The sequence below is a fragment of the Sceloporus occidentalis genome, unplaced genomic scaffold (genome assembly GCF_023333645.1).
Source record: "Sceloporus occidentalis isolate IW3139 unplaced genomic scaffold, rSceOcc1.0.p SCAF_3, whole genome shotgun sequence".
NCBI classification, from domain to species: domain Eukaryota; kingdom Metazoa; phylum Chordata; class Lepidosauria; order Squamata; family Phrynosomatidae; genus Sceloporus; species Sceloporus occidentalis.
The window spans coordinates 6,172,041-6,193,552 of NW_028316983.1; positions in this window are offsets into that span (position 1 = coordinate 6,172,041).

The following is a 21,512-nucleotide window of genomic DNA, read 5'->3' on the forward strand; positions in this document are numbered from 1 at the left end:
TTTGCCATTCCCTTCTCCTGAAGCTGAGAGAATGTGACCCAGTGGGTTTCATGGCTGAGCAGGAACTGAACCCTGGTCTCCAGAGTCGCAGCCCAACACTGAAACCACTATGCCACACTGGCTGCCTTCTTGTGCACAATATGGACCCTTTATTCCATATTGCTCAGAAAGATCTTTGACTCACCTTAACGTTCACTGTTCACTGTTCACTTCTTACAGAGATTTCACAGAATCACAGAATTGGAAGGAACAATTTGTCTAGTCTAGACAGACAAGGAGTGCATCAGCGCTGTAGAAATAATGCAGTTCAACAGCACTTTAAGTGCTGTAGCTCCATCCTATGGGCTCCTGAGATTTGTACTTTTACAAGTTCTTTAGCCTTCTCAAGCAGAGAGGCCATGGGCCTGAGCTTGCAAGACCTGAGCAGAGCAGTGGAGGACAGAGGAGAAGTCCAGAGGGTCACCATGAGCTGAAGTTGTCTTGAGGGCAGTGAAGAAGAAGAAGAAGAAGAAGAAGAAGAAGAAGAAGAAGAAGAAGAAGATGATGATGATGATGATAGAAGGCAACAGGAAAAGAGGAAGACCACATTCTCAACAGACAGATCCAATCTAGAAAGCCATGGCTATGAATCTGCAATACTTGAGCAGGGTGGTCACAAATAGACTTGGAGGACTTTCATTCATAGAGTCACCCTAAGTTGAAGTCGACTTCACATTAAACAACAAGAGTAGCCCCATTCAATCTGCTGCTGAATGCTGAATTATTTATTTGCAAAACAAAGTAAACTTTGTCATATAATGTGGGCCTAAATCCTATTCTTAATTCCAAGTGGAGCTGAGACATTGGGCTAAATGTCTCAACTCTAGTTGCAGCTAACAATAGGATTTAGGCCCATGTTATATGATAAAAATTACTTTATTTGGGAAATATTCTCAGACTTTTTCAGGGCCAAGGATGGGCAGGCACAATAGTTGGGGATGCCAGCACCTGATCTACTTCTTGTAACTGCTTTAAATTGAAACTTAGCTGATTATTGGTGTGATGTTTTGTATTTGCCCAGTGCCACCTGTTTTGGAGTATCTGGGGTGGAGTGTCTGGGGGGGGGGGGGAGGGAGGCAGGCAAATAGCAATGAGTGTTGAAGTAAGAAAGGATGAGATGCACCTCACAAGATGCTTACTCAGCCAGACAAAACATTGGTTTCTGGAGCATAGAGGAATCTGTTGCTTTTGAAGGATGCTCCCACATCCCACCAACATCCAGAAACATGCTTCAAACTGTCAGTTGCAAAGATAATGAGGATGTCTCTGGCACACCAGCAATATGTGTGGGAGCTCTGGCAGATATTTTCTCTCTGCAAACAGCTTACAAAACAGCTACCACTATCTCTGACTGCAAGCTGCAAGTTGAGGTCAACACGCAATATATGCAGGGCTCAATATCCACTCAACCCCAGCACTAAGCCGGATGAAACCCAAGAGGCTAAATTTCCTTTTGCAATACTGGGAGACATAGTTTTATTAGTGTACATATCCCCTGTGTTGTGTTGTATATATTAAATACACATGGCAGCTGAGGAAAGAAATACCACAAAATGAAAAAACAGCAACCAGTAAAGCAATAAATCAGAACAGGATAATAATAATTTTTTTAAAAGCAAAACTTGTCCAACTGAAGATAAATCAGAAATGAACCTCAGAGATGTAAACATTTCCACAGTGACCGGAAAACTGATTTACGGGTTTATTAAAAGCATAACCATAACTCCCCATATGAGCCTGCCTGGACCCTGAGAGCCACGAGGCAAGGTCTTCTTTCACTCCCACCATACGATATGAGAGCCATTTTTAAAAATCGGAAGGGATGTCATGTAGAAGATGGAGCGAGCTGCTCCAGAGACCAGGACCAAAGCTGTTGTGTTGTTATGTGCCTTCAAGTCATTTCCGACTTTAAGGTCTTTTTGGCAAAAAAGACCTTAACTGGGTCTTTTTGGTAAAATTTGTTCAAAGGTGGCTTTGCTTTTGCCTCCTCTGAAGCTGAGAGAGTGTTACTTGCCCAAGGTCTCCCAGTGGTTTCCATAGCCAACCAGAGAGTTGAACCCTGGTCCCAAGAGTCATTGTTTTGTCCCAAGAGCAATACTATGGACTTTGGGTGTAGTAAGGCCTCTGGCTCTCGGGATCACAGCCAGAACAAAAGACTTGTCCACAAGTTTCAAAAGCTTTACTGGTTATAAACACAAAACATGAAACTGATTTCTTCTCTCTCAATAGTCCTTCCTAAATACATTGTTCTCTTCTTGGTGGATTCTATCTTTCTTCTTCTGAGGACGATCTTTCTCCTTTTGTGGACTTATCTTTTTGTCAAAGGAAAATACTCTCTCCAGGTCTGACTTGGCTGAAATCTTACTACACACTGAAACTAACTAGAGGGAGACAGCATAAGACCCTGGGATTTCCCACAATCCTGGTCTTCCTTAAAGCTGTAGATCTCTATTTCCCCTCCTAAACTGATACATAGAAAAGCTAATATAATCTCAACTAAATATATGTCTCAAGAGCATCAAAGATGCTCTGGAGGCATGACAGTCATCATCCAGCATTCAAACTACTACTCCATGCTGGCTGTAATGGATTCAAACTACAAGAAAAGAGATTTCACCTAAACATTGCCAAGAACTTCTTGACTGTAAGAGCTGCTCAGCCGTGGAATCGACTGCCTCAGAGAGTAGTGGACCCTCCTTGTTTGAAGGCCTTTAAACAGAGGTTAGATGGGCATCTTCCAGGAGTGCTTTAATTTTGTATTTCTGCATGACAAGGGGGTTGAACTACATGGCTTTTCCAGTCCCTTCCAAGTACTCTATGATTCTATGTCTCTTCAACACATACAGTTTGCCTGATCTGTCCTGTCTCCCCCGCAAGTTGTCAGAGGAGATCACTGACATGTTTCAGTTAGCATTCAAAAGTACTATAAACTATGCACACATGCAAGAGATACAGACAGAGGATTCTCTACCTTTCTTTTGCTATGGAGATGGAGGAGGCGGAACAAGCATACCTCAAGCTAGCTCTCCGAAGAAGCTGTGGGTTGGAGGTGAAGGGCATCAGGCACATCCAGCAAGAGCTTTCGAACTGACTAATGTGCATTAAAAATAAAAGGAACCTGGTGGGCGCGTGGCTCAGGAATAGAAAGGAAAGCATCTCCCAAGTGGTTTGGAGGGAGAAAGGTGAAGCAGGCGGAGCTGGAGATGGCATGGCAGAGTGGCAGGTCTGCAACGGAAGCCATTTTAGGGAGCTGGGGGTGGTAAAAAGAGGTATTAAAAACAGCGTGAAAATTCTAAAATCTCCTTAATTTTGGCTGCAGGGGAAATTACTATTTTGGGTGCCCAAATCTTAAGAGAGGCACTGGAAGGTAAAATTAAATGCTAAAATGCTGCCTGGGATCTGGCATCATGAAGAGAGAGTGCAAATGTATGTTTGGGGAGTTTACAGCAGATGTGCAACACCACCATGTTAGCCAATTGCAACACAGCGTAATGGAATGCACAACCAAAGTCACCATGTGTCTATACGGTGGCAATGCACCTACATGACCATCCACATTCACACACTATGGTTAACCATGTGCAACATAAAATCACACACAAGGACCCTCCACAAGAACAACTCTGCCTTTGCAACCTTGAACCTAAATATGGCCATTCTGCTTCAGATAAAAATGCCCAACCAGTTATGGGGGGGGGGGGGATTATGATTGTATGAGACATGAACAAGATTGAAGCCATAGATGATCACTTCAACCAAGGCACATCCTTGTTACCACTAAGAATACCATCATGCAGCTATCCACAATCCAGTACTCTCTAAATGTGACAGATTAGAACTCCCTGAATCCCCTTGCCATTCAAGGAGTTGTAGTCCAAGACATTTGGAGAGCAATAGGTTTGAAGATATGGGTTATAATTCCATCAAGGCACAAGAAAAAAGAAGGGATCTAGATTTAGGCATCCACAATTGGATGAGCATTTCTCTCCTCCCTCTTCATGACAACTCCTCCAGCAAACTGAAAAATGGTACACAGAAGATCAGGACCACTGAATGCAGTGTTGGTTGGTGCCTCCCATGTCAATGGGGGCAGAAAATCCAATCTGGGTACTAGCCCAAAGGTTAAAGGTCAACATAGGTTTCTCAAAAACAAATCATGCCAGACTAATCTGATCTCTTTTTTTTTTTTTTTTTTTGATAGAGTTACAAGCTTGGTAGATGAAGAGAAAGCTGTGGATGTAGCCTATTTTTATTTCAGGAAGCCCTTCAGCAAAGTCCCCATAATACCCTTGCCAAAAAAAAAAAAGCTAGTAAACTATGGACTAGACAAGGCTACTGTTAGGTGGATTTGTAGTTGGTTGACACACCCAATTCAAAGGGTGCTCAGCAATAGCTCCTCTTCATCCTGGTGAGGAGTGACCAGTGGGGTGCCACACGGTTCTGTCCTGGACCCAGTGCTATTCAACATCTTTATCAATGACTTGGATGAAAGAATAGAGAACATGCTTATCAAATTTGCAAATGATGCCACATTTGGAGGGGTAGCTATTGCCTCAAAGGACAAAATCAAAATTTAACATGGAGAAATGAAAGGTACTATATTTAGGCCAAAAATAATTAGATACACAGATATAGGATGGAATGCACCTGGCTTGACAGCAGTACATGCAAAAGGGATCTGGGGGTCTTAGTATACCACAAATTGAACATGAGTCAACAGTATGATGTGACAGCTAAAAAAAGCCAATGTCATCCCAGACGGCATCAGTAGAAATATTGTGTCTAGATCAGGGGAAGTAATAGTGCCATTCTATTCTGCTTTGATGAGACCTCACCTGGAATACTGTGTCCAGTTCTGGGCACCACAATTCAAGAAGGATGTTGAGAAGCTGGAGCATGTCCAGAGGAGGGTGACAAAAATGCTTCAAGGTTTGGAAACTATTCCTTATGAGGAGCAGCTTAGGGAGCTGGGTATGTTTAGCCCTCTGTCTAGAATGACAGAAGGGGGTTGGAGTGAATGGTCATTGGGGTCCCTTCCAATTCTAGGATTCTGATTCTACGAGGAGCTTCCCAGTATGCTGAACCTGCTTTGGGAAGAGAGTTCAATACCTTGGATGGCTCATTTAATGTTCATGTTAAATCCCAGAGAGGTTTCCTTGCCACATTGATATGGACATCACCAGCCACCAGTGGCTGAAAGAGTGAGCTGAGGTGTGTGTGGGGGACGGGGGGGGGTCCTTAAAATCACACAGATGCAGCTTCCACCCATAAAAAGAGAGCCCTTCCATCCACTGATGACAAACTTTTGCAGCGCCATGTCATGAGAGCCAAGAAACTATTTCACCCTCTAATTCACTGGTTCTCAAACTTTGCTCCTCCAGTGTTTCAGACTTCAGTTCCCAGAATCCCTGGCCACTCGCCAAGCTGTCTGGGGTTTCTGGGAGCTGAAGTCCCAAAACTGTGACAAACCAAAAGTTTGAGAACCACTGAGTCCAGATCACATTAGCAGTATGACTTAAGTAAAAGAGCTGAGCTCTCCACGGCCGTTGTACTTGCACCTATATTGAGATGGATGTTGTGTATGTGGTATCTTGCATGAAAAGTCCATCAGCATTTTAGCTGAGCAGACCGAGCTGTGCTTGAAGAAAAATATGAAATGGAGATTAAAATTATGTACATATCTTCCCCCTACACACATTAAAAACTTGTGCATGGAAGCTTTCCTGGCCACTCTGTCAGAGACCTAAGGAACAGTCATCTTTTATGAAGATCAATTCTGGCTGATTTATTTGTTTCAATTATTTCAAATATCTATGCTTTCCAATCCCACTGAATTCTCAGAGCAGCTTAAGTGATACAAAAATAATATAAACACTTGTATGTTTGTTTATGTTTGCTTATGTGAGTTTAAAGCATTAATAAAATTTTAAATTTAAATAATAATAATAATAATAATAATAATTAATAATAATATAAACACTCATAAAAGAATAAAGACACAGGTGGGCAGCCCAATGCCTCAAGCCTAGGTAAAACTAGAATCAACTTTAATTCTAAAAGGCTTAGGATAAACAAATCAGGGTCACCTGGGTTTGAAAAGATGTCCAAAGGTGATGCCAGTCAACCTTTCTAAGAAATTTTGAATGCCATCACCAAAAGGAACCTGTCGCTGGTCTCTAACCAACCTAACTAACATTGGAAGGAAGGGTGAAAAGCATGTAAGGAACACCTTAACATACACATACAGTTGGGCCTCTTTATCCACGGATATTTTATCCACGGATTCAAGCACCCATGGCTTGAAAATATTCCCAAAAAGTATAAATTCCAAATAACAAACCTTGATTTTCCATTTTATATAAGGGACACCATTTTGCTATGCCATTATATTTAATGGGACTTGCGCATCCATGGATTTTGTTATCCACAGAGGGTCCTGGAACCAAAACCAAGCGGATAACAAGGACCCACTGTAGTTTGATGAAGAAAGTTGTGGAGGCCGGTTCCTGAAGACAAATGGGCTACTTCCTACTTTCTAGACTCAGTCTGTCCCCTGCCAGACCATTCCTGTTTAGTTCGTTATTTGTAAAGTCTATGAGGTTGCTTTAATGTCAACTTACCACTTAGCCATCTCTCCATTTTGTCTCTGGAGGACTCAACACAACATTCCATCCCTATAACGATATACAGGCACACAGTTCCCAACCTTTGGTCCTCCAGATGATTTGGACTTCAGCTCTCATACTTCCTCACTGTTGGCCAAGTTGGCTGGGGCTCCTGGGAGCTGAAGTCCAAAAGAAATGGAGGACCACACGTCATCTAGAGGAGTTAGACTTCAGCTGCCATGATTCCTGATGGCCAAGTTGGCTGGGGCTTCTGGAAGCTGAGGTCCAAAGCAAATGGAGGACCCTTTGTACCCAAAAGGTACCCTCAGCATTTTGACGGACCAGGTCAACAATTGTTGCCATAATTCTGTGCCTTCAAGTTGCTTCCAACTTATGGCAACTCCAAGGTGAACCTACCATGGGGCTTCCTTGGCAAGATATGTTCAGAGGGGGGTTTCCTTTGCCTTCATTTGAGGCTGAGAGAGTGTGACATGTCCAAGGTCACCTAGTGGGCTTCAGCAGTCAAGCAGGGACTTGAACTCAGCTCTCCAGAATCCTAGTCCAACACTCAAACCACCATGCCACACTAGCAACAGTAACAATCCATTAATTCCTGCACAAGAAAGATGATCAGCATTGTATTGAGGGTGGAATAGAGATGCTCTAGATCAGTGATTTCCAAATGTTGGCCTTGCGAATATTTTTTATTTCAGCTCCCAAAACCCCTGACTCTTGGCCAAGGTGGCTGGGGCTTCTGGTGAGCTGAAGTCCAAAACAGCTGAAGGACCCAAGTTTGAGAACCACTGCTCTAGATATTTCTGTGATTTTTTAAAAAGAAGGTAGCCATCAAGGCTACAATCTGGAAGGGAAGACCAGCATGATCAGACTCGAGACACCTTCCTCCTTTCCCATCAGCAACAGTAGACTTGGTGGCATAACCTAGGGAGTAGGCACCCCAAAAATAAACAAATACTGCCTCAGAGAGTAGTGGAGTCTCCTTCTTTGGAGGTTTTAATCAAAGTCTGGATGGCCATTTTTCAAGAATGCTTTGATTATGTATTCCTGCATGACTGGATGGCCTTTGGGGTCTCCTCCAATTCTATGATTCTATGTTTCTATGAAATGAGGAAAATTGTCTTCAAGCGCAGCACAGCACTGCCCTGTTAAGGCTTCTTTTCACATGATATAAGCTGAGAGGAGAACTCTGGAGAAAGGCATTTTGTCTTCCCAAAAGGAAATGGCATTGCTATCTGAAGAATTAACACATACATGGCGTCATAAAACTGTGAAGCCCAGGGAGTATTATTATCACTGTCTATCCTCCAGCAAATTGAATGCATGTCCAAACATTTTTTACCATTTGAGGGAGGAGTGATTCAGTGGAGGTACTTTGCTGGGAGGCCGGGATGTCTGGTTTCCCCATTAGGAGGCACGTAGTTCTGCTCCGATGTTCAGTCAAGAAGGTAATCACCTACGACCATGAATGCGCCTTCTGTAAAATGATATTAATTAGCTCTAAAGTGCAACTGGAAGCTTTTGCTTTCTAATGAGCTAACAAGGCCACCCATCGTGTAATTACTCCAGCTGAGTGAGTGCTTTGAGTCGCTGGGGAGATGAGAGCAGGCCAAGAACATCGTGCACCAGGGAGCCTTTCCCCAGACAGGTTTAAAGTCTGTGCCAGGGTTATTTTCCACCACAGGCATCAACCATAAAGATACACTGCAACACTCCCATATGCAAAACTCTGCTGGATCAAGATGAAAGAGCGTACTAGAATCAGAGTTGGAAGAGACCTCAAGGGCCACCCAATCCAGCCCCATTCTGCCATGCAGGAAGACATAATCCAAGGGTGGCTGACAGATGGCCATCCAGCCTTTCTTTAAAAACCTTCAAAGGATACTGTGGCACACTCCAAGGCAGCATCTTCCACTTTCCATCAGCTCTTACTGTCAAGAAGTTCTTCCCAGTGTTTAGGTGGAATCTCTTTTCCTATAGTTCGAATCCATTGCTCATGTCCTAATCTCTGGAGCAGCAGAAAACAAGCATGCTCCATCCTCAATATGATATTCCTTCAAATATTTAAACCTGGCTATCATGTTACTTCTTAACCTTCTCTCCCTCAGGCTAAACATACCTAGCTCCCTGAGTAGCTCCTGACCTAAGATATGGTTTCCAGACCTTTCACCATTTTGGTCACCATCCTCAGGACATGCTCTGGTTTGTCAATATCCCTCTTGAATTGTGGTGCCCAGAACTGGACACATTCCAGGTAACGTCTAACCAAAGTAGAATAGTGGTCCTATTACTTCTCTTGATCTAGATACTCTACTTCTATTGATGCAGCCTAGAACCACATTTACTTTTTTAGCTACTGCATCACACTGTTGACTCATGCTCAGCTTGTGGTCTACTAAGTATCCTAGGTTGCTTTCACACGTACTGTTGTCAAGCCAGGGGTCATCTATCCTAAATCTCTGCATTTCATTTTTTTCTGGGTTTAGCCCAATATTATCACACAGTGGCCACCAAACTGTATAAAGCAGCAGGATGTGGTCTGAGTGCAACTACATCTTTTATCTTACACTCCTCAGTAACAGTATGTTAAGGAAAAAGCAACATGGGACATACAGTGATTGAAATAAAACTTGTATGTGAGAGTCAGGGTGACTCAGCAGAAGCAAATTAAGAGCCACACAGGTGTAGAAGGTAATGTAATTAACAAGTCCTGAATGCCAAGGACAGAAATGCAAAGTGGATAATTGAACACACCTGAAAATTGTTAAGTGGTCAAGGCTGAGATGATGAAATCATTAATTCTGGGTAGAAACAAGAGAACCAATGAGAATGGATGTACACGCCCACTGGGTGGATACTGACAAGAGTGGGTGGTATGATCCAAGGACTATAATAGTGGCTATGAATCCTAATGTATTGTGTGGGTAGCAGTTGGGTAGTAGCAGTGAGGAGTATTGTTGTGTTGGATAGTTTTGGAGCTGTATATAGTAGAATAAAGTAGATCTTTTATATAAGACTACTGAGTTGTCTGGTGTCTTGGGTGAAGATACAAGAGCCAGCTGGATCCTGAAGAAGTGGGAAGACTTCTGTGGAAGCAAGAGTGAGAAGGCTTGGAGAGTTTGTCAGGGTCTTCAGCCTATTCTCTGTAACTCTGCTGCTTTTGAAGCAAAGCTTTAACCACTGACCAAAACTGGTCAGCGCCAGTGCGTAACAAGGTGGTGAGTTCGAGCCAGAGGTGAAGAGCTACAACTCCCATCATCCCTGACAAGGGTTACGGGCCCAGTTACTGCAGCACCCAGCATCCACAGAAGCTGAAAGTTCCAGAGAGTGGAATGCAGATCAGAGCAAGCTGTTTGCGCTGCACTGATAAGCTCCGTGAGTAACTCCTCCTGTGTTTTGATTAAGCCCGAAAGGGGTCAGCTGTGCATACTCAGAAGGACTGTGTCAATTGAGTCACTGCACAAATTAAAATGGAGATTTTGAAGTTTAGTAAATTGAATAGAAGCAACTACTCCACCTGGAAGATTTATGCCCAGTCTCTGTTAGTAAAAGAAAGTTTATGGGCCACTGTTCAAGCCGGGCTGCCAGCCGCAGCAACTGCAGCTACAAAAGAGAAAGATAACAAAGCCAAAGCCTGTCTTTTCCTAATGCTGGAAGAAGACTTGATTAATGATGTCAGAGATAAGGAAACCGCCAAAGATGTGTGGGACACTCTGCAGAGACTACACACTCCTTCTACTGCCTTTGCAAAAATGCTATGGTCTAAGAGAATTTATAGGCAGAAGATGGCAAAAGGCCAGTGTGTGGTAGAGCATTTGAAAACGATGCAAGACTTGTTTGTGCAGGCTGAGCTAAGAGGAGTTGAAATAAGCAGAGAACAGCAATGCTACATATTAATTGAATCATTAGACCCTTCTTGGGGGAACATTACTAACAGCCTTCAAAACTTACCTGAAGCAGAGCTGACTAGAGACTTAATTGTGGCCAGAATTCTGGAAGAAAACCAGAGGAGACAGTCTGAGAGAAATGACGCAGCAACTTCTAAGACTGTGCCAAATGAGCAAGCCAAGCCTGATGTGCGTGGGCTGGAGCAGGCAGCTTCTTCGAGGGAGCAACGGAGATGTTTTTACTGCAAGAAGATAGGACATCTACAGAGGCACTGCAAGCAGTTGGCTGCTGATAGAAGCAAGCAAGAAAGCAGATGGCAACCACGGCACGACCAGAGGCAGAAGCAATCCAAGCCACCATTTTTGAAGGACAATAGAAATAACAATAATGAGTTTGCCACCATGATAAAAGAAAAACGAAATGCAAACTCTAAATGGCTAGTAGATTCAGGAGCTTCGTCCTCCATGTGTAATAACATTAACTTAATTAGTGAAAGAAAGCCAGCAAATGTAAATGCTGTAGTTTTGGCTGATGGGAATGAGCTCAGTACTGTAAATCAAATGGGAACAGTTTACATTCCAGGGCTAAAAGAAAACTTTAATGATGTTTTGCATGTAAAAGAATTAGAAAACAACTTGTTATCAGTGAGCAGATTAACAGACAGAGACTACATAGTCACATTTGAAAAGAACTTGTGTAAAATAAACTTGAATGGGGAATTGTGTGGTATAGGTTTGAAAAAGGATAAGCTTTATTTCCTGGAAGAAAATGTTGATAATTACAAGGTTGAGAATGCTAACAATATTGATAATGTGCCAATGCACAAAGACTGCATACATGAGCTCCATAGAAAGTTTGGCCATGCAAGTTTTAAGTGTTTAAAGAATTTAATAAGCATGTGTCCAGATTTAAAAGTGGCAGAATGTAAAAATCATTTAGACTGTACTGTTTGTAATCAAGTGAAGGTCAGAGCTTTTCCAGTAGCTAAGAAATCTAAGAGAATTGCTCAAAGACCATTTCAATTTGTACATGCTGATGTAGCCCAAGCAAACTGTTTGTCATTAGGAGGAAGCAAATATTTCCTAGTAATTGTGGATAGATTTTCAAGATATGCTTTTGTAAGAATATTGAAGAATAAGTCTGATGCTGGGCAAAGTTTGAAAGCATGGGTAAGGATGATAGAGAGACAATTTGATAGCAAAGTAGGGACAATTGTTACAGATAGAGGTGGCGAATTTTTAAACAACCAGCTGTATAATTGGTTTCAGAAGGTGGGGATAAGGCATGAAACCACTAACCCTGCTTGTCCAAGTGAGGATGGTTTAGCAGAAAGGAAAATCCAAGACATTAAAAGGATATCTGCTTGCCTGATGGCAGATGCAGGAGTAGGTGACAGTTTCTGGGGTGAAGCTACTCTGACTGCCATACATATAAGTAATAGATTGTTTCATTCAGAGATTGAAGACATTCCCTACAGGGTCTTGTATGGGAGAGTGCCAAACTTTAAATATTTAAGAGTTTTTGGACAATATGCACATGTGTACATACCTGCTTGTTTTAGGAGAAAAGGAGAACCAAAAAGCAAAAGGCTTATGTTCCTAGGATACTCAGGGAACAGTTACAAATTTCATTTAGGAGGCAGAGAAGTATAGTACTCCAGGTCTGCAAATTTTGAGAGACATGCTGGCTGGGACAAGCTGCATGCCAATAAGGAAGTGTTCTTGAGATTAGGTAGCTCAAGTGAGCAAGAAGCCCAGACTGAACCAACTTCAGGAAACGGAGGGGTTTCAGTCAAGCCAGAAGCCTCTACTAGCAGTAGTGGTAGTACCTCAGATGGGGAGACACAAACAAGACCAGTAACCACTAGGATGACAGAAGACAAGAGATTTAGCAGAAAGACAGCATCTTCTAGTGCAGACAGTGATGAAGAGAGAGGCAGAACGACAGAATTCATACCCAGGCGTAGTCACAGAGTTAGAAAGTCACCAGATAGGTTTGTTGTGACACAGGCAAGAGCTTGTACAGTTATAGAAGAGCCTGAGAGTTTTGAAGAGTTGGAAACCTTTTCTAGGGAAGAACAGGAAAGGTGGTGTGAAGCAATGGATAGTGAATTTAGTTGCTTGGTGAACAAAAATGTGTTTGAAGTTGTGGATAGACCCAGAGATAAGAAAGTGATTGGTTGTAAATGGGTGTATAAGAGAAAGGAAATGCCTGATGGAAGCATTAAGTACAAAGCAAGATTGGTAGCTAAGGGTTTTGCACAACAGCAGTATGAGAATTTTGATAAGACTTACTCTCCAACAGCAAAGCCAGAAAGTTTGAGAATGGTGTTAGCTGTAGCAGCAAGGAGGAATTTAGTTGTAGAACATTTTGATTTTGAAACAGCTTATTTAAATGCAAATTTGGATGAAGAAACTTTTATGGAACAGCCACAAGGTTTTGAAGAGAATGGAAGTCAGAAGGTTTATAGATTGAAGAAGGCATTGTATGATTTAAAACAGAGTGCCAGAGCATGGAATTTGTGCATTAATGATGAGCTGGTTAAGCTAGGATACAAAAGAAGCGTGGCAGATGTTTGTGTTTATACAAAAGGAGATATAGTGCTAGTGATTTATGTGGATGACTTGTGCGTGGCAGCAAAGTCAAAACAGGACATTGAGTCAGTGAAGAGAGAATTGTCAGAAAAATTTGTTTTAAAAGACCTAGGTTTGTTGAAGTCTTATTTAGGCATTAATGTTGAATGGACACAAGAAGGACATTGTTTGTTAAGTCAGAGAAAGAAGATAGAAAACTTGATTGAAAAGTGTGGTCTACAGAATGCTAAAATAGTTAAAGCTCCAATGACAACTGGTTTCGTATCTGAGCCAACAACCAGAGATTTTGAGGACAAGACCTTTTTCAGGAGCATCATAGGATCTTTACAATTCATTTCTTGCCACACTAGGCCAGACATTTCGTATGCCGTTAACATTTTATCTAGAAGACTTTGTGATCCTAAGGTTGAGGATTGGACAGCTGTGAAACATTTATTAAGATATTTGAAAGGGACTATAGACAAAAAGCTAATCATCAGAAGCAGCAATGCAGATTTAGATTGTTTTGTAGACAGTTCGTTTGCATCAGAATCAGGAGACAAGAAGTCAGTGACAGGAATGATCATCAAGTATAGTGAAAGTCCCATAGTATGGAGAAGCAGAAAACAAACAAACGTAGCATTAAGCACATCTGAAGCAGAATTTGCAGCTTTGAACGAAATTGTGAACGAGGTACAATGGCTTGAACAACTGTTAAATGACTTGAACGAAAATTTCAGAGTACCTGTAGAAATTCAAGAAGATTCGCAATCATGTATAGCGATGGCTGAAACAGAAAGTTTGAAAAACAGAACCAAATATGTGGGTGTAAGATACCAAAATGTGAGAGACATGGTTCAAAAAGGAGAAATAGAATTGAGATACATAGAAACACAAAATAACATTGCAGATTTGTTTACAAAAGCTCTAACAGTAGAAAAACATGAAAGGTTGACACAAATGGTTGGAATGACATTGTAAGCCACATACAATATTTTATTTCGGAGGGGATTGTTAAGGAAAAAGCAACATGGGATATACAGTGATTGAAATAAAACTTGTATGTGAGAGTCAGGGTGACTCAGCAGAAGCAAATTAAGAGCCACACAGGTGTAGAAGGTAATGGAATTAACAAGTCCTGAATGCCAAGGACAGAAGTGCAAAGTGGATAATAGAACACACCTGAGAATTGTTAAGTGGTCAAGGCTGAGATGATGAAATCATTAATTCTGGGTAGAAACAAGAGAACCAATGAGAATGGATGTACACGCCCACTGGGTGGATACTGACAAGAGTGGGTGGTATGATCCAAGGACTATAATAATGGCTATGATTCCTAATGTATTGTGTGGGTAGCAGTTGGGTAGTAGCAGTGGGTAGTAGTAGTGAGGAGTATTGTTGTGTTGGAGTTGTGTTGGATAGTTTTGGAGCTGTATATAGTAGAATAAAGTAGATCTTTTATATAAGACTACTGAGTTGTCTGGTGTCTTGAGTGAAGATACAAGAGCCAGCTGGATCCCAAAGAAGTGGGAAGACTTCTGTGGAAGCAAGAGTGAGAAGGCTTGGAGAGTTTGTCAGGGTCTTCAGCCTATTCTCTGTAACTCTGCTGCTTTTGAAGCAAAGCTTTAACCACTGACCAAAACTGGTCAGCGCCAGTGCGTAACAAGGTGGTGAGTTCGAGCCAGAGGTGAAGAGCTACAACTCCCATCATCCCTGACATAGTATACAGAAACACAACACCTCTAATTTAAAAAGTGACATACAGCTATTGTGACTTGTGCCCACTGATGGCCCAAGTTAACCATAAATCTATTTAATCTTCTTTCAAAGCTGTCCATGTTGGCAGCCATCAAGACTTCCTTTGATCTGCCCCGAGTTTCCCATTGCTCAGTTTCAATGGGTGATGCCCTTGCTTTTGCTCCAGGTTCTAGCATTATGAAAGGGGGGAAACTCTCTCTCTTCTCCCCACCAACATTCTCTACATCTGAGTGGGCAATTTGTGGTCCTCCTGATGTGCAACATCCATCATTCCTAGCCAACACAGCTAATTTTCAGCAATGCTGGGAACTGCAGTCCAATGACACCTAGAAGGCTTCAAGTTGCCCAACCCTACCCTACCCAATGCTTCATTTAATACATCTCTATTGCATTGTTCTCTACATTCATGTCGGTTCCGACTTACGGCAACCTTAAGGCAAATCTATCATGAGGTTTTCTTGGCACAATTTGTTCAGAGGTTTGCCATTGCCTTCCTCTCAGGCTGAGAGCATGTAACTTGCCCAGGGTCACCCAGTGGGTTTCATGGTCATGCGGGGAACTGATCACTGGCCTCCAGAGTTGTAGCTCTGCACTCAAATCACTATGCCACACTAGCTCCTTATCTCCATTTTTTGCCATTCTTATGTCCCTTCCAACGTTTCTGACTTATGGTAAGTCTTATTTGATGGTGTGTTGTGTTTTGTTTTGTTTTGCAAGATGCATTCAGAGGGTTTGCTTTTTTGCCTTCCTCTGAGACTGAGAGAGTGTGACCTGGCTAAGGCCACCCAGTAGGTCTCCATGGATGAGCAGGAAGTCCAACCTCACTTTCCCACAGTCCTCCATGATCTCTCAAACCACTACACCACACTGGTTCTGACTACCTTTTTTTCCAAGGCAGGGATGGGCAAATTATGGCCGGCAGACTACCTGAGCCCCTTGAAGGACCCAAACTGCAGTCCATGAAATGTCAAAGAATCCAGAACCAACCTCCAAATTTTTCAGGCCATTTTTCTCTCCAATTTTTTTGCCCTTCCTGAATCACTCATACCCCAAATTTTTGTTGCACCCAAGGGGGGGCACAAATGCAGTGATTTACTGTGAAGTCAAAGGCTTTTGTGGCTGGCATCCATTGTTTTTTGTGATTTTGGGGGCTATGTGGCCATGTTCTAGAAGAGTTCTCTGAAGATGCCAGCCAGATGCTGGCAAAATGTCAGGAATAAACTTTTCTAGAACATGGCCACATAGCCCAAAAAACCCACAAAAGACTGGGTGGTTTACTTTACCTAAAAGCCACCTCCCAAAACCCCAAAATAGCAAAGGCGCCCCCAAATTGGCCAAAATAGCACCTGAAAGTGAGAAGATATAACAGTACAGCCTGCTATGGGGGGAAGAAAGGAATGGCCTCCACCCCTTCCATAGTTCAACTCCTTGTTCTAACATAAATGGACCCAGGCATTAGCATCTTTCCCCTCATCAGGACATGGCTCCAGTCCCTTGGTCATTAAAATTGTCCTTCTCTGTACTTTGCCAGTGTCCTTTTGCACAGTAATATCCTTTTGGAGCCCATTAAATGTGGACTGCTGCACCAAGTGTTGTTTGATACAATTGCAGCATATCCTGTGACAGAATACACTGTATGCTTCTGTATTTTGATGGAGGGATGTATTGTTCCCCCATTGCGTGATAACTCTTCTCACCCCTGGCACAATTGCATGGAGGGTCTCCATGTCACAAGCATCTGTTCCCGGTAGCGTTGGCATGGAGACTTTACACACAATTATGCGGAAGCGCATCATAAGCTGCATAAACTGTTACGGACGCCCACCTGGATCACTACCCCATGACGTGGTTTCTAGTCACTTTCTTGTGGGGGAAGCATTTGCATCGGCCTTAAAATTAAATATGTGTGTCACACAGAAGGAAAGAGAGAGAAGAATAAAGCAGAGGAAGTACATTTTAATGTTTTAAACAAGAAAATTTCCCAGCCATTCTTTTAAACTGCACTGCATTAAAAACTGCAATATATTAAAATTTGAACTTCCAAACTCCAGTTCCAAATCACTAAGGTTTGTGAGGACATTTTCCTTAGGCAATTCACTTACATCATAACCCAAGTCCTCCACTGTTGTTCCTGTTGTGTGTCTTCAAACTTATGGCTCACTGGGTGACTTTGGGCAAGTCACACTCTCTCAGCCTCAGAGGATGGCAATGGCAAACCCCCTCTGAAGAAACATGTCAATAAAACCCTATGACAGGTTCACCCAGGGTCCCCATAAGTCAAAAATGACACACAACAACAAAGGCTTGGCAAGTTTTCTTGGCAAGATTTGTTCAGAGAAGGTTTGCCATTGCCTTTCCCTGAAGCTGAGAGAATGTCACTTGCCCAAGGTCACCCAGTGGGTTTCATGGCCAAGCAGGGAATCATACCGAAGAATAAAACAATCTGTAGGATCACTGCTTGGATCTATTTTTCACCCGCGGTCATTTTCAACTGCAGCCACCAGATATTTTGGGGAAGCACTGAAGCCAGGTACAAAAGCAACAGCTCTTTCACATTTTAAGCCCCCCAAAAACTGGTAATAAAATGTATTCTTATTGTCTCTAATCATGGATGTGAGACTGAGCTGTCATGGTTAACAGTAATGATTTGAAAGAGAATTATTTCAAAGTGATGCATAGGTGGCACCTCTCTCCAGGCAAATTGGCACAAATAGATAAACATATTAAAAGTAATTGCTGGAAATGTAATAAAGCCGTTGGTTCTTTCTGCCGTTAATGGTGGGGGTGTAATAAGGCTAGAAAGTATTGGCATAAAATTGGGAAAAGGATAAATAAGAAACTGAAATCTGAAACAGAACTTAGACCAGAATTGTTTATTTTAAATAAAGTGAACCTCAGTAAAAAACCAGAGAGAGAATATAGTACCTTGATTTGCTATATGATTACTGCAGCATGAATATTGGTATTGGAAGTATTGGAAACAGATGGAATATCCCAAATGTTGAGGCGTGGGCAGAAAAACCATGGAATCTGGCCGTCTCAGATAAATTGATCAATTTATTGAAAGGAAATTCAATACAAAACTATTTGCAAACTTCACCACCTTTTATAAATTATGTTTAAATAAAGAACTGGAGATAATGTGATTATAGGTTTTAATGTTTAGATAGGAATACTTTTCTATGTAATTATAGATGGGGCTATTTTTTAAATAAACACTTTTTTCTTTTTATTCTTTTTAAATTATAGGAAATTGTAGAAAGGTTGGTTTATAATAAGTTGGGTTAATTATATAGGTTTAATTAGATCCTATATTTAACAATCACAGGAGTTGAGTGGGAAGTCTGCTTAGAAAGGTAAGAGGACTGGGATGGGTGGGAATGGGGTTTGGTATATAGTGATATATATGTTGTTGTTGTGGTATTAAGTCTACACTTTCTTTTTTCTGTATTTTTGTATGTTGTTGTCTTTTGCCAACTAAATTTTGACTTTTAAAAATAATTATTTAAAAAAAAATAACCACAGGCAGAACTCTCCTTTTCCATGCACCTAATCTCATTATATTGAATTAACCGACAATTATAATATTTTAAATCAATGCAAAATTTATTTGGATGGAGCAATGGGAATTGGGGACTCTCATTTAGGGCTGCCAGAAAGAAAACTGGAAATGGAGCCTGTACTTCTAATGACTGTGTAGCAGTATTGCTTGACACACAACCAGGTAACAAGCAACACCTGCTGAAATACCCTCTTGAACACAACCATTGAAGGTGCAGGTGCTAAAATGAGGATACAAACTGGATTTGAGAGCTAAAATTAATTTATTTCATAATGAATAGAACTACGTACATACTAAGACTGCACTGTGCATAGTACTGTAATTGGAATAATGAATAAATTAATCATAGGTCAAAAGGTGGGAAGCAGGAAATCAATTTTAATAGTTATAACTGTAATGTTAGTTTTGTATTCATGATAGTGTGTTATATGTGGGTTAGGTGCTGTTGCTTTTATTTTTGTTATGTTGTCTTATTCCTTGATGGTGATGGTGGCATTATTACTGTTACCCTATTTTTGTTTTTATGTGTATGATGTGAATTATTGTTACTGAGATATTGCCAAAATGGACAGATTGACGAGATTGATGTCTGATGGAAATCTAAAAAGCTTTGAAAAGGATTGGGAGTACGTGAGGTCATTTATGACGCATAAATGGGCCGATTTAGCAACAGATGGGTTTCAAGAATAGTCGGTGAGATAAGAGTAATTAACAATGAATAACGATGATTAAGATGAGGAAATAGTAGTCACTTTAACTACTGAATTAGGCATCACGGTAAGGAAAGCGGATTACTGGAAGAGATATAGACACATTTATTACAAATGAAATGCCAAGGAATGTAGAGAAGGAAGTAAATGGATGGAAAGATAAAGGAATGGATGAGTTTGATTAAATTTTATTGGATTGTTAATAAGGAAGGGAAATACAGACAGCACTACAAAGGAATATCGGATAGGGAGAAAAGGTTAAAGATGAGAAGATGGTTAAGTATGTAGACAGAAGGTAGGAAGGATGTAGAAAGGGGGTTAGAGAGGAGAATTGTAAGAGAAGGAAATAGAGAAGGTTTGATGGAAAGAGTATGAAAAAGAAGTTCTGGTAGGGAAGGAATTGGGGAAGTAAAGAGAGACTGAGTGAGAGAAGAGGAAGAGAAGAGCGAGGGAAATTCAAGAAGGTTGTGAACTTGTAGGGCTGTTTATTATTTTAAAGTAACAAAATGAGAAGAGATATTAGGTAAAGAACACGATTTTAGAAGGGCTGAAAATGGGTTAGGGTGGTACTGAATGATTGGTTTAAGGGGGAAATTTTATTGGATATGTGGGTTATAAGTAAAATATATGCCAGTGTCTGATGTTTAAATATGTTTCTCTGTAAAATTCAGGAATTTTGTTTCGTATGTTGTTTTGTAAGTTGTATAATAACCCAATAAGCATACATTAAAAAAGAGAATGGTTTTTAATCATGTAACATATTAACGAAGACGTATTTTTACAAAAGTACAGGGCCTGTCCCTGGTTTTCACTCTGGCAACCCTGCTCTCATTTCAAATGCTAAACATGTAAATCCATCGCTGAAAAATATTTCATATTTTGAAATAGATTTCAAATTTATGCCGAGGGTTTGTTCCAGCGACTGCTTCCTTTCTGAGTGGGCCTGATGCCATAAAAACACTGCATGAAAAGTGACTTCCTTTCTGAGTGGGCCCGATGCCATGAAAACACTGCATGAAAAGTGACTTCCTTTCTGAGTGGGCCCGATGCCATGAAAACACTGCATGAAAAGTGACTTCCTTTCTGAGTGGGCCCGATGCCATGAAAACACTGCATGAAAAGTGACTTCCTTTCTGAGTGGGCCCGATGCCATGAAAACACTGCATGAAAAGTGACTTCCTTTCTGAGTGGGCCCGATGCCATGAAAACACTGCATGAAAAGTGACTTCCTTTCTGAGTGGGCCCGATGCCAAGAAAACACTGCATGAAAAGTGACTTCCTTTCTGAGTGGGCCCGATGCCATGAAAACACTGCATGAAAAGTGACTTCCTTTCTGAGTGGGCCCGATGCCATGAAAACACTGCATGAAAAGTGACTTCCTTTCTGAGTGGGCCCGATGCCATGAAAACACTGCATGAAAAGTGACTTCCTTTCTGAGTGGGCCCGATGCCATGAAAACACTGCATGAAAAGTGACTTCCTTTCTGAGTGGGCCCGATGCCATGAAAACACTGCATGAAAAGTGACTTCCTTTCTGAGTGGGCCCGATGCCATGAAAACACTGCATGAAAAGTGACTTCCTTTCTGAGTGGGCCCGATGCCATGAAAACACTGCATGAAAAGTGACTTCCTTTCTGAGTGGGCCCGATGCCATGAAAACACTGCATGAAAAGTGACTTCCTTTCTGAGTGGGCCCGATGCCATGAAAACACTGCATGAAAAGTGACTTCCTTTCTGAGTGGGCCCGATGCCATGAAAACACTGCATGAAAAGTGACTTCCTTTCTGAGTGGGCCCGATGCCATGAAAACACTGCATGAAAAGTGACTTCCTTTCTGAGTGGGCCCGATGCCAAGAAAACACTGCATGAAAAGTGACTTCCTTTCTGAGTGGGCCCGATGCCATGAAAACACTGCATGAAAAGTGACTTCCTTTCTGAGTGGGCCCGATGCCATGAAAACACTGCATGAAAAGTGACTTCCTTTCTGAGTGGGCCCGATGCCATGAAAACACTGCATGAAAAGTGACTTCCTTTCTGAGTGGGCCCGATGCCATGAAAACACTGCATGAAAAGTGACTTCCTTTCTGAGTGGGCCCGATGCCATGAAAACACTGCATGAAAAGTGACTTCCTTTCTGAGTGGGCCCGATGCCATGAAAACACTGCATGAAAAGTGACTTCCTTTCTGAGTGGGCCCGATGCCATGAAAACACTGCATGAAAAGTGACTTCCTTTCTGAGTGGGCCCGATGCCATGAAAACACTGCATGAAAAGTGACTTCCTTTCTGAGTGGGCCCGATGCCATGAAAACACTGCATGAAAAGTTACTTGCTAAGATTCCTGGAAACAAATCCAGTTAAGAAG